This window comes from Rhipicephalus microplus, unplaced genomic scaffold (genome assembly GCF_043290135.1).
Source record: "Rhipicephalus microplus isolate Deutch F79 unplaced genomic scaffold, USDA_Rmic scaffold_188, whole genome shotgun sequence".
NCBI lineage: Eukaryota > Metazoa > Arthropoda > Arachnida > Ixodida > Ixodidae > Rhipicephalus > Rhipicephalus microplus.
Window position 1 is genome coordinate 280,001 of NW_027464759.1, and position 12,500 is coordinate 292,500.

The window sequence follows — 12,500 nt, forward strand, 5'->3', positions numbered from 1 at the left end:
GCCGCCCCGGCTGACGCAGTTTTTGCGCCGCCCCGGCTGACGCGGTTTTCGCGCCGCCCCGGCTGACGCGGTTCCGACTTTGCACTTTTTGGCTCACCCCGGCTGGCGGCCCACTCACTCGATCGCCAGGTCTGTTTGCCCCGGTGGTTCCACCGCCAGGCTTAAGCGCGAACTTTTTTTGTTTGTTTTCTTTTGATTAAGCGCAAGCTTTTTTCTTTGTTTTCTTTTGATTAAGCGCGGGCTTTTTTCTTTGTTTTTTTTGCATTCGCCCCGGCAGACGCGGTTTTTGCGCCGCCCCGGCTGACGCGGTTTTTGCCGCCCCGGCTGACGCAGTTCGGACTTAGCACTTTTCGGCTGTGCCTGGCTGGCGGCCCACTCACTCGATCGCCATGTCTGTTTGCCACAGTTTTCCCGGTGGTGCCGCACCCGGGCTCGCCCCGGCTGACGCGGTTTCGTGCCGCCCCGGCAGACGCGGTTTTCGCGCCGCCCCGGCTGACGCGGTTTCGTGCCGCCCCGGCAGACGCGGTTTTTTGCCGCCCCGGCTGACGCAGTTCGGACTTGGCACTTTTTGGCTGAGCCTTGCTGGCGGCCCACTCACTCGATCGCCATGTCTGTTTGCCACAGTTTTCCCGGTGGTGCCGCACCCGGGCTCGCCCCGGCAGACGCGTTTTTTTTTTCTTTCGCCCCGGCTGACGCAGTTTTCGCGCCGCCCCGGCAGACGCGGTTTTCGCGCCGCCCCGGCAGACGCGGTTTTTTGCGCCGCCCCGGCTGACGCAGTTCGGACTTGGCACTTTTTGGCTGAGCCTGGCTGGCGGCCCACTCACTCGATCGCCATGTCTGTTTGCCACAGTTTTCCCGGTGGTGCCGCACCCGGGCTCGCCCCGGCTGACGCAGTTTTCGCGCCGCCCCGGCTGACGCGGTTTCGTGCCGCCCCGGCAGACGCGGTTTTTTGCGCCGCCCCGGCTGACGCGGTTTTTTGCCGCCCCGGCTGACGCAGTTCGGACTTGGCACTTTTCGGCTGTGCCTGGCTGGCGGCCCACTCACTCGATCGCCATGTCTGTTTGCCACAGTTTTCCCGGTGGTGCCGCACCCGGGCTCGCCCCGGCAGACGCGTTTTTTTTTTTTTCTTTCGCCCCGGCTGACGCAGTTTTCGCGCCGCCCCGGCTGACGCGGTTTCGTGCCGCCCCGGCAGACGCGGTTTTTTGCGCCGCCCCGGCTGACGCGGTTTTTGCCGCCCCGGCTGACGCAGTTCGGACTTAGCACTTTTTGGCTGAGCCTGGCTGGTGGCCCACTCACTCGATCGCCATGTCTGTTAGCCACAGTTTTCCCGGTGGTGCCGCACCCGGGCTCGCCCCGGCTGACGCAGTTTTCGCGCCGCCCCGGCTGACGCGGTTTCGTGCCGCGCCGGCAGACGCGGTTTTCGCGCCGCCCCGGCTGACGCGGTTTTTGCCGCCCCGGCTGACGCAGTTCGGACTTAGCACTTTTCGGCTGTGCCTGGCTGGCGGCCCACTCACTCGATCGCCATGTCTGTTTGCCACAGTTTTCCCGGTGGTGCCGCACCCGGGCTCGCCCCGGCTGACGCAGTTTTCGCGCCGCCCCGGCTGACGCGGTTTCGTGCCGCCCCGGCAGACGCGGTTTTCGCGCCGCCCCGGCTGACGCGGTTTCGTGCCGCCCCGGCAGACGCGGTTTTTTGCCGCCCCAGCTGACGCAGTTCGGACTTAGCACTTTTTGGCTGAGCCTTGCTGGCGGCCCACTCACTCGATCGCCATGTCTGTTTGCCACAGTTTTCCCGGTGGTGCCGCACCCGGGCTCGCCCCGGCAGACGCGTTTTTTTTTTTCTTTCGCCCCGGCTGACGCAGTTTTCGCGCCGCCCCGGCAGACGCGGTTTCGTGCCGCCCCGGCAGACGCGGTTTTTTGCGCCGCCCCGGCTGACGCGGTTTTTTGCCGCCCCGGCTGACACGGTTCGGACTTTGCACTTTTCGGCTGTGCCTGGCTGGCGGCCCACTCACTCGATCGCCATGTCTGTTTGCCACAGTTTTCCCGGTGGTGCCGCACCCGGGCTCGCCCCGGCAGACGCAGTTTTCGCGCCGCCCCGGCTGACGCGGTTTCGTGCCGCCCCGGCAGACGCGGTTTTTTGCGCCGCCCCGGCTGACGCGGTTTTTTGCCGCCCCGGCTGACACGGTTCGGACTTTGCACTTTTCGGCCCCGGCTGACGCAGTTCGGACTTTGCACTTTTTGGCTGAGCCTGGCTGGCGGCCCACTCACTCGATCGCCATGTCTGTTTGCCACAGTTTTCCCGGTGGTGCCGCACCCGGGCTCGCCCCGGCAGACGCGTTTTTTTTTTTTCCTTCGCCCCGGCAGACGTGGTTCCCCCCCCCCCCCTCCGTCTTTCTTTTTGTTTTTTTTTTTCGCCGCGGCTGAAGTGGATTTTTCGGTGCCTCGACGCCCCGGTAGTCGCGGTTTTTCCGTTTCCGCACGGCCCCGGCTGACGCTGCTCGGTCACAGTCGCCTTTTGTGGTGATTGCAGACTTCTTGAGCGCGGGTGTTTTTTTTTTTTGTTGTTGTTGTTGTTTTATTACGCATTCGCTCCAGCAGACGCTGTTTAGACTTTTTGTTTCCTCTTTTATCCTGCGACGAGGTGACGAGGTTTATTCGGTGCCCCGCCGCCCCGGCTGAAGTGATTTTTCCTGTCCCGTGCCGCCCCGGCTGACGCGGTTGGGACTTCGCGTTTGTTCGGCCGCCACGGGTTTTGGCGCACTCGCTCGGTTGCTTGTTGTTGCCACTTGTTGCGAACCCAGGTTTCTTGAGCGAGCGCGGGCGTTTTTTCTTCCTTTCTTTCTTTGTTCTATGTGTTAGCGAATCGGCCTTTAATATCACACGAGGACTCACAACCAACAATTTTCAGTTTGAAGTGTAAAAAATCTGCAGGTGTTGACGTAACTGACTTGCCCCGTACCCTTGAGTACATCCATGAAGTTCTCGTAGTACTACTAAATCGCATTATTCCAAGTGGAGAAATTCCCATAAACTTGCAAACCTCTACACGAAAATCGGTGCGCGTGATAAAGTTGAAAATTATCGTCCGATATCAAATGTGCCTTCTATAACACAAATTCTAGGAAAAAAAAAAAAAAAACACTTGTTCGCCGTTTTCTGCGCCGTGACTGGCAGCACTCCGGCGAAGCGAAACGGGGTCGATTCGAGCACGATATCGGCGTCTTTCGACGTGCTCGCCGGCGACCGTCGCACGAGTACGTCGCACGAGCGCGTCTGCCGGGGCGCCGTTTGCGAAGCCGACGCAAAAGTGGGAACCGCCGCTCGGATGATCGCCGCTTTCGGCAGAGTGAGTGTTGGCACTCCGGGGAAGCGAAACAGCGTGAATGCGCCCACGAAATCGGCGTATTTTGAAGTGCCCGCCGGCGACCGTCGCACGAGTACGGTAAACCGCGTCAGCCGGGGCGTAGTTCGGGACGCCGACGAAAAAGTGGGAAGCGCAACTCGGATCTTCGCCGTTTTTGCAGGAGTGAGTGGCGGCCCTCCTGCGAGACCAAGAAGCATCGATTCGTGCACGAATTCGGCGCCTTTCGACGTGATCGCCGGCGACCGTCGCTCGAGTAGGGCAAACCGCGTCTGCCGGGGCGGGCTTCGGGACGCCGATGCGAAAGTGGGAAACGCTGCTCGGATGTTCGCCGTTTTTGGCCGAGTGAGTGCTGGCACACGGGCGAAGCCAAACGGGGCCGATTACGGCACGATATCGGCGTCTTTCGACGTGCCCGCCGGCGACCGTCGCACGAGTACGGTAAACCGCGTCAGCCCGGGCGGAGTTCGGGACGCCGATGCGAAAGTGGAGAACGCCGCTCGGATCTTCGCCGTTTTTGGAGGAGTGAGTGGCGGCACTCCGGAGAAGCCAAGGAGCGCCAATTAGCGCACGATATCGGCGTCTTTCGACGCGCTCGCCGGCGACCGTCGCACGAGTAGGGCAAACCGCGTCTGCCGGGGCGGGGTTTACGACGCCGACGCAAAAGTGGGAACCGCCGCTCGGATGTTGGCCGTTTTTGGCAGAGTGAGTGCTGGCACTCCGGCGACGCGAAAGAGCGCGAATGCGCCCACGAAAGTGGCGTATTTGGACGTGCGTGACGGCGACCGCTGCAGGAGTACGAAAAACCACGTCAGCCGGGGCGAGCGACACACGGCGGTCTGGGTGCTTATCGCTGCTATTATAGGGGCACCCCGGCAGACGCAGAAAAAAAAAAAAAATTTTCGACCTTCTTTTTTGCTGGTCGAGCTCGGGTAACCCAGGTCGCAATGGGAGCCGCGCACGAAAGCGGCGTCGCGAGACGCGTTCGCGGTCGCTAGTCGCACGAGCTCGGCAACCGCGTCAGCCGGCGCGGAGTTCGGGATGCCGACGGCTAAGTGGGTACCGCTGCTCGGATGTTCGCCGTTTTTGGCCGAGTGAGTGCTGGCACTCCGGTGAAGCCAAGGAGCGCCAATTCGTGCACGATATCGGCGTCTTTCGACGTGCCCGCCGGCCACCGCCGCACGAGTACGGCAAACCGCGTCTGCCGGGGCGGGGTTCGCGACGCGTACGCAATAGTGGGAACCGTCGCTCGGATGTTCGTCGTCTTTGGCCGAGCGAGTGCTGGCACTCCGGCGAAGCGAAACGGGGCCGATTCGGGCACGATATCGGCGTATTTCGACGTGCTCGCCGGCGACCGTCGCACGAGTACGGCAAAGCGCGTCTGCCGGGGCGAGGTTTGCGACGCCGACGAAAAAGTGGGAAGCGCCGCTCGGATCTTCGCCGTTTTTGCAGGAGTGAGTGGCGGCCCTCCTGCGAGACCAAGAAGCATCGACTCGCGCACGATATCGGTGTCTTTCGACGTGCCCGCCGGCCACCGCCGCACGAGTACGGCAAACCGCGTATGCCGGGGCGGGGTTGGCGACGCCGACGCAAAAGTGGGAACCGCCACTAGGATGTTCGCCGTTTTTGGCAGAGTGAGTGCTGGCACTCCGGCGAAGCGAAAGAGCGCGAATGCGCCCACGAAAGTGGCGTGTTTGGACGTGCTTGACGACGACCACCGCAGGAAAACGAAAAACCACGTCAGCCGGGGCGAGCGACCCATGGCGGTCTGGGTGCTTATCGCTGCTATTATAGGGGCACCCCGGCAGACGCAAAAAAAAAAAAAAAATTTTTTTCGACATTCTTTTTTGCTCGTCGACCTCGGGTGACCCAGGTCGCAGTGGGAGCCGCGCACGAAAGCGGCGTCGCGAGACGGCTTCGCGGTCGCTAGTCGCACGAGCTCGGCAACCGCGTCTGCCGGGGCGGAGTTCGGGACGCCGACGGCTAAGTGGGAACCGCCGCTCGGATGTTCGCCGTTTGTGGCCGAGTGAGTGCTGGCACTCCGGCGAAGCCAAACGGGGCCGATTCCGGCACGATATCGGCGTCTTTCTACGTGCTCGCCGGCGACCGTCGCACGAGTACGGCAAAGTGCGTCTGCCGGGGCGGGGTTTGCGACGCGTACGCAATAGTGAGAACCGTCGCTCGGATGTTCGTCGTCTTTCGCCGAGCCAGTGCTGGCAATCCGGCGAAGCCGAACGGAGCCGATTCGGGCACGATATCGGCGTCTTTCCACGTGCTCGCCGGCGACCGTCGCACGAGTACGGTAAACCGCGTCAGCCGGGGCGGAGTTCGGGACGCCGATGCGAAAGTGGGAAGCGCCGCTCGGATCTTCGCCGTTTTTGGAGGAGTCAGTGGCGGCACTCCGGTGAAGCCAAGGTGCGCCAATTCGCGCACGATATCGGCGTCTTTCGACGTGCCCGCCGGCCACCGTCGCACGAGTACGGCAAACCTCGTCTGCCGGGGCGGGGTTTGCGACGCCGACGCAAAAGTGGGAACCGCCGCTCGGATGTTCGCCGTTTTTGGCAGAGTGAGTGCTGGCACTCCGGCGAAGCGAAAGAGCGCGAATGCGCCCACGAAAGTGGCGTGTTTGGACGTGCTTGACGACGACCACCGCAGGAAAACGAAAAACCACGTCAGCCGGGGCGAGCGACCCATGGCGGTCTGGGTGCTTATCGCTGCTATTATAGGGGCACCCCGGCAGACGCAAAAAAAAAAAAAAATTTTTTTCGACATTCTTTTTTGCTCGTCGACCTCGGGTGACCCAGGTCGCAGTGGGAGCCGCGCACGAAAGCGGCGTCGCGAGACGGCTTCGCGGTCGCTAGTCGCACGAGCTCGGCAACCGCGTCTGCCGGGGCGGAGTTCGGGACGCCGACGGCTAAGTGGGAACCGCCGCTCGGATGTTCGCCGTTTGTGGCCGAGTGAGTGCTGGCACTCCGGCGAAGCCAAACGGGGCCGATTCCGGCACGATATCGGCGTCTTTCTACGTGCTCGCCGGCGACCGTCGCACGAGTACGGCAAAGTGCGTCTGCCGGGGCGGGGTTTGCGACGCGTACGCAATAGTGAGAACCGTCGCTCGGATGTTCGTCGTCTTTCGCCGAGCCAGTGCTGGCACTCCGGCGAAGCCGAACGGAGCCGATTCGGGCACGATATCGGCGTCTTTCCACGTGCTCGCCGGCGACCGTCGCACGAGTACGGTAAACCGCGTCAGCCGGGGCGGAGTTCGGGACGCCGATGCGAAAGTGGGAAGCGCCGCTCGGATCTTCGCCGTTTTTGGAGGAGTCAGTGGCGGCACTCCGGTGAAGCCAAGGTGCGCCAATTCGCGCACGATATCGGCGTCTTTCGACGTGCCCGCCGGCCACCGTCGCACGAGTACGGCAAACCTCGTCTGCCGGGGCGGGGTTTGCGACGCCGACGCAAAAGTGGGAACCGCCGCTCGGATGTTCGCCGTTTTTGGCAGAGTGAGTGCTGGCACTCCGGCGAAGCGAAAGAGCGTGAATGCGCCCACGAAAGTAGCGTATTTGGACGTGCTTGACGGCGACCGCCGCAGGAGTACGAAAAACCACGTCAGCCGGGGCGAGCGACCCACGGCGGTCTGGGTGCTTATCGCTGCTATTATAGGGGCACCCCGGCAGACGCAGAAAGAAAAAAAAAATGGGGACATGGCGTGCGTCACCGTGCGGCTTCGCAGCGTTGCCGAAGTCGCCGAGCCCTTCGACTGAGCCGAACGGCGGACAGGGAACGTTGGTCGGCCGTTCTAACCTGTCGGTGCCACGCCGAGACGTCGTTAAGGAAAACCGCGTCGTGGGCCTCTACGACGCCGTCGAGTCGTTGTACGTTTGGTGTCCAGCGTGTCGGCGGCGAGTAGCGGACACGTCGTTCACGACTTCGGTCTTTCGCAGTCGACGCGAACTTGCGGAGAGTCGTGGTGCCTCACGTTTTCGGCAGAAACCGCGGCGGAATTTTCCCGTGCGTGCGCGCACGACCTCGGTGCTGTGCCGTCAGCGTAGTGTTGCACAAACTCGTGGCCTACCCAAGGTGCGGTACGTTTGCGGCCGTATCCTCGGTGGGAATTTCGTGAGTAGGGTCGCAAATTCTACGACCTCGGCGGGTTTGAGAGCGACGTAGACTTGTGGCACGCTCAACATGCCACACGTTTCGGGGCACACCCGCGGTGAAATTTTCTCGAGTACGCTCGTATTAGGGCCCAAGGAGGTCTGGGTACTTATCGCTGCTATTATGTGGGGGTTCTCGTGAGCGGCGTACGCGAAAGCGACCGGGTGTCTGATATGCGGCGGGCTTCGGCCTCGTCAAGCGTGTCCTCGGGTCTGCTCCAGGGGAATCCACGGCAGTCGTCTGCAGCCTCATCCGCTTGATGCGTTAGGGGCTGGTTGTCGGACGGTGCCGTTTTACCACGATATCGAGGTGTGTTCCGTGTCGTCCTCGGGCGATTCAGATGCGAAAGCGCCGAAGACGCGGGCGTGACCCGTCGTCTGGCGGCTTTGCAGTCTCGGCTCCGTTGCTAGTTCCGGCCGGTCCACCGACAGTGCAGCGGGCTTGGGCAACCCGCACGGCGCGACCGAGTCGATGCAACGAAAAAGAGCGAGCATGAACGTGCTTCTTGCCGCACGGCTCCCACTCGTCTTTCGGGAAGGTTGTGCCGTAGCGAGCTCGAACGCCGTCATCTCGGAGTGCAAAATAAGCGTGTTGGGGCGCCTGAAGGTGGCCTCCGCCGCACACAGACTGCGTCCGGCCCGCCGAGGGCGAGGACGGACGCGCAGTCGAACGATTACCTGGTTGATCCTGCCAGTAATCATATGCTTGTCTCAAAGATTAAGCCATGCATGTCTAAGTACATGCCGAAATAAGGCGAAACCGCGAATGGCTCATTAAATCAGTTATGGTTCCTTAGATCGTTTCTTCCTACTTGGATAACTGTGGCAATTCTAGAGCTAATACATGCAGTGAGCCTGGAGCCCTTTGGGTAACGGGTGCTTTTATTAGACCAAGATCGATCGGGTTTCGGCCCGTATTGTGTGGTGACTCTGGATAACTTTGTGCTGATCGCATGGCCACGAGCCGGCGACGTTTCTTTCAAGTGTCTGCCTTATCAACTTTCGATGGTAGGTTACTTGCTTACCATGGTTGTTACGGGTAACGGAGAATCAGGGTTCGATTCCGGAGAGGGAGCCTGAGAAACGGCTACCACATCCAAGGAAGGCAGCAGGCGCGCAAATTACCCACTCCCGGCACGGGGAGGTAGTGACGAAAAATAACAATACGGGACTCTTTTGAGGCCCCGTAATTGAAATGAGTACACTCTAAATCCTTTAACGAGGATCAATTGGAGGGCAAGTCTGGTGCCAGCAGCCGCGGTAATTCCAGCTCCAATAGCGTATACTAAAGCTGCTGCGGTTAAAAAGCTCGTAGTTGGATCTCAGTTCCAGACGAGTAGTGCATCTACCCGATGCGACGGCTCGGACTGAACATCATGCCGGTTCTTTCTTGGTGCACTTCATTGTGTGCCTCGAGATGGCCGGTGCTTTTACTTTGAAAAAATTAGAGTGCTCAACGCAGGCGAGTCGCCTGAATAAACTTGCATGGAATAATAGAACAAGACCTCGTTTCTGTTCTGTTGGTTTTTGGAATACGAGGTAATGATTAAGAGGGACGGACGGGGGCATTCGTATTGCGGCGCTAGAGGTGAAATTCTTGGACCGTCGCAAGACGAACTACTGCGAAAGCATTTGCCAAGAATGTTTTCATTGATCAAGAACGAAAGTCAGAGGTTCGAAGGCGATCAGATACCGCCCTAGTTCTGACCATAAACGATGCCAACCAGCGATCCGCCTGAGTTACTCAAATGACTCGGCGGGCAGCTTCCGGGAAACCAAAGTATTTGGGTTCCGGGGGAAGTATGGTTGCAAAGCTGAAACTTAAAGGAATTGACGGAAGGGCACCACCAGGAGTGGAGCCTGCGGCTTAATTTGACTCAACACGGGAAAACTTACCCGGCCCGGACACTGGGAGGATTGACAGATTGAGAGCTCTTTCTTGATTCGGTGGATGGTGGTGCATGGCCGTTCTTAGTTGGTGGAGCGATTTGTCTGGTTAATTCCGATAACGAACGAGACTCTAGCCTATTAAATAGGTGCGGGGTTCCCAGCACCTTACAACCTTCTTAGAGGGACAAGCGGCTCCTAGCCGCACGAAACAGAGCAATAACAGGTCTGTGATGCCCTTAGATGTCCGGGGCCGCACGCGCGCTACACTGAAGGAAGCAGCGTGTCTTTATCCCTGTCTGAAAAGACTGGGTAACCCGTGGAACTTCTTTCGTGATTGGGATAGGGGCTTGCAATTGTTCCCCTTGAACGAGGAATTCCCAGTAAGCGCGAGTCATAAGCTCGCGTTGATTACGTCCCTGCCCTTTGTACACACCGCCCGTCGCTACTACCGATTGAATGATTTAGTGAGGTCTTCGGACCGATGTCCGGCGCGGCCTTTCGGTTGCGCCGGTCTGTTGGAAAGATGACCAAACTTGATCATTTAGAGGAAGTAAAAGTCGTAACAAGGTTTCCGTAGGTGAACCTGCGGAAGGATCATTAACGGATTGTGAAGGGTGAGCGCCTCAGCTGCGTCTGCGCCCGACACTTTCTGCCGCTGACCCCGTTTGGACGCGGGGTCGGCTTTTCCCCACGGGGCTGCCTGAATGTGGAGCGGCACCCCGTGACAAATTGTTGCGCCCAGCGGACGCCAACACCGCGACCTTGGACGGTCGGCCAGGTGGCGGACGCGGGTACAAACGGCGCAACGCACTCATAGGTCGGCTTTCGACCCGCCACTGCACCGTGGCTCGAAGCGCTCGAAATGCGCGACCCGACCGCTGCGGGACCGCCTAGTACTGTAAACAGGAGCGGCGGAGCGCGAACGGCGAGTCGTGGTTACGTCGGTAGAAGGCGAGGCTGCGCGTTCCCGAAACGCCAGCCGAGTGCCCTCCCGACCGTTCGAGCGTGCAAGAACGAGACCCGACAATCGCGCGGCGACTGCCAAGTACGAGAGGAACGGCACAAGCGTCGGCGGTCGGTCAAGGAACTGGCGATGTGACGGGTCCGCTGTGCACCAGTGCATACCGTCCCGCCGTCCGCGGCAAGCGCCTCCGCGTCCTCGGGTGACGGAGGCTGCCGGTCGGTTCTTGCAGGCGAGGGATCTCGCTGGCACCGGTTCGCGTTGACGCGCGGCCGGTCATGGCACGGCGATGCGACGGCCGAGGTGCGCAGTACTCGATGGAGGAACCGCACGCTCCGATGACCGTCCCGCCCTCCGCGGCGTATGCGTACCGACCGTAATGGTTGCAGCAGCGCCGGCCGGCTTTTGAATTCGCCACACGAAACACGGTGCGAGATCGCGGTTAGGGGAGCGTCGACGTTGCCAGGCGTTTTGCTTGCTGCCGAGGGAAAGGCGGCACGGCCACGTCGCGCTCGTCGCGATTAGCGGGTCTGCGCGCTTTGGGAAGGTGCCGCAACGACTTGCCGAAAGAGGAAGCACGGAAGAACGAGGGACTTGGACGTCCCGACAATTGAACGCACTTGCGGCCAGGCCCTTGCTGGCTTCGTTCTTCCGCCTCGAGTAGGCTCGTACGCGGCTCCGGCGCCGAAAGTGGTCCTTGGCACCGACTTCGGTGGACGTGGGAAGTGCCGCGCAAGTACGGCGCGCCTGGCTCCACCTGTTGGCTAAAGTAGGCAGCCGGATCGGCATTTTGGTGTGCGGTGGCAAACCGTGGATGCGAAAAAAGCTTGTGCGATTTCGTGGAACAAAAAGCGGGGGTCCCCCTTTTTATGCGGAGGAGACCGACCCGCCCGCCGTGGTGAACCGCGACGCCACGGTAAAAACGGGAGAGGCTTGTCGATGGGACCGTGCATCCCGCGCTCCACGGAGGCCGGGAGGCGGCCGCCCGAGGAAATGTGTAGCCGTCGAGGCCCGCATCTGCGTGCACTCTTATCCAAATGGGTGTACCGCAGGCATTTTCTGGTTAGGCGGGCCAATGAGAGCGAGCACACAACGATACCTACGGGTCCGGCTTGGAGAACCGGCTTCGACGCCTCCCGAGTATTTATAGAGGGGTGGACCACGAAAGCACTCGCAAGTAGCGGAAGCGAAACGCCGTCCGAAACACACCGTTTGCTCGATTTGCGGCAGCCGAAAAAGGCGCGGCAGAGTTTTGGAGTCCAAGCGTGCGCTGAAAAGCGCCCTTCTTGGCCACTGTTTGGCCGAGTGCCAGAAACGTTTGGTTTTGACTGTACGGAATTGAACAAACACTTTTTCACGACTCTAAGCGGTGGATCACTCGGTTCTCGGGTCGATGAAGAACGCAGCCAGCTGCGAGACTTGGTGTGAATTGCAGGACACACTGAGCACTGATTCTTTGAACGCACATTGCGGCCTTGGGTCTTCCCTTGGCTTCGTCTGTCTGAGGGTCGGATCACATATCAAGAGAGCCTTCGGCGCACAAGGGAACGTGAGCCGTCGACTCGTTTTGACCGCGTCGGCAACACGGACAGCACGCTGAACACCTCACAGCGAGCGCCAACAGCGGCCACTCAAGGGCGAGACGGTGGCGACCGTCGTGCCAGAGCCCAACCGAAACGGGGGCGACCGACTGCATTGAGGATGTGGCACCTCGTTGAGACCGCCGCAGGACTTCGAGTCGGAAGGAAGCCTGCAGGGAAAGTGCGGTCGAGGTTGCGTACTCCTCTCTGCGACCGGGCGCGCAAGAGCTGCGAGAGCCACGGACGCGCAACTTTAACGCACGGTAAACACGAGGAGCGAAAGCCGGCCAGCAAAGCTTCTCCAGCCGTGCGCAAAGTGCGCGAGATCGCAGCCTTGCGTTGCGCTTGTTGCCCTCGAAGTAAGCAGGGTGTCCCGTAGACCGGGCGCTCGAACACGCTGCGGGGCCGTGCCTCCTCCAGGCTTTGCCGCGCGAACAGGGAACGTTCGCGCGCAAAGCGCAGGGAGGTGAGGAGGCTGCGCCCGACGTTTGCGGTTCGCTGCGTACGCGGTTGATGCGGAGAGCACGGCGCGACGACTTGCCGCGAAGCGGAAAAAGTCT

General features: G+C 60.7%; 2 non-coding genes across 2 annotated transcripts; both read left to right on the forward strand.

Annotated features, from left to right (window-relative positions):
• Positions 1-8,184: 8,184 nt before the first annotated feature.
• Positions 8,185-9,999, forward strand: LOC142791791 (small subunit ribosomal RNA). The gene has a single exon (XR_012890419.1). It is a non-coding gene; the product is annotated as a small subunit ribosomal RNA (ribosomal RNA).
• A 1,719-nt stretch (positions 10,000-11,718) lies between these two features.
• On the forward strand, positions 11,719-11,871 carry LOC142791778 (5.8S ribosomal RNA). Its single transcript, XR_012890407.1, has one exon. It is a non-coding gene; the product is annotated as a 5.8S ribosomal RNA (ribosomal RNA).
• The last annotated feature ends 629 nt before the right edge of the window (positions 11,872-12,500 follow it).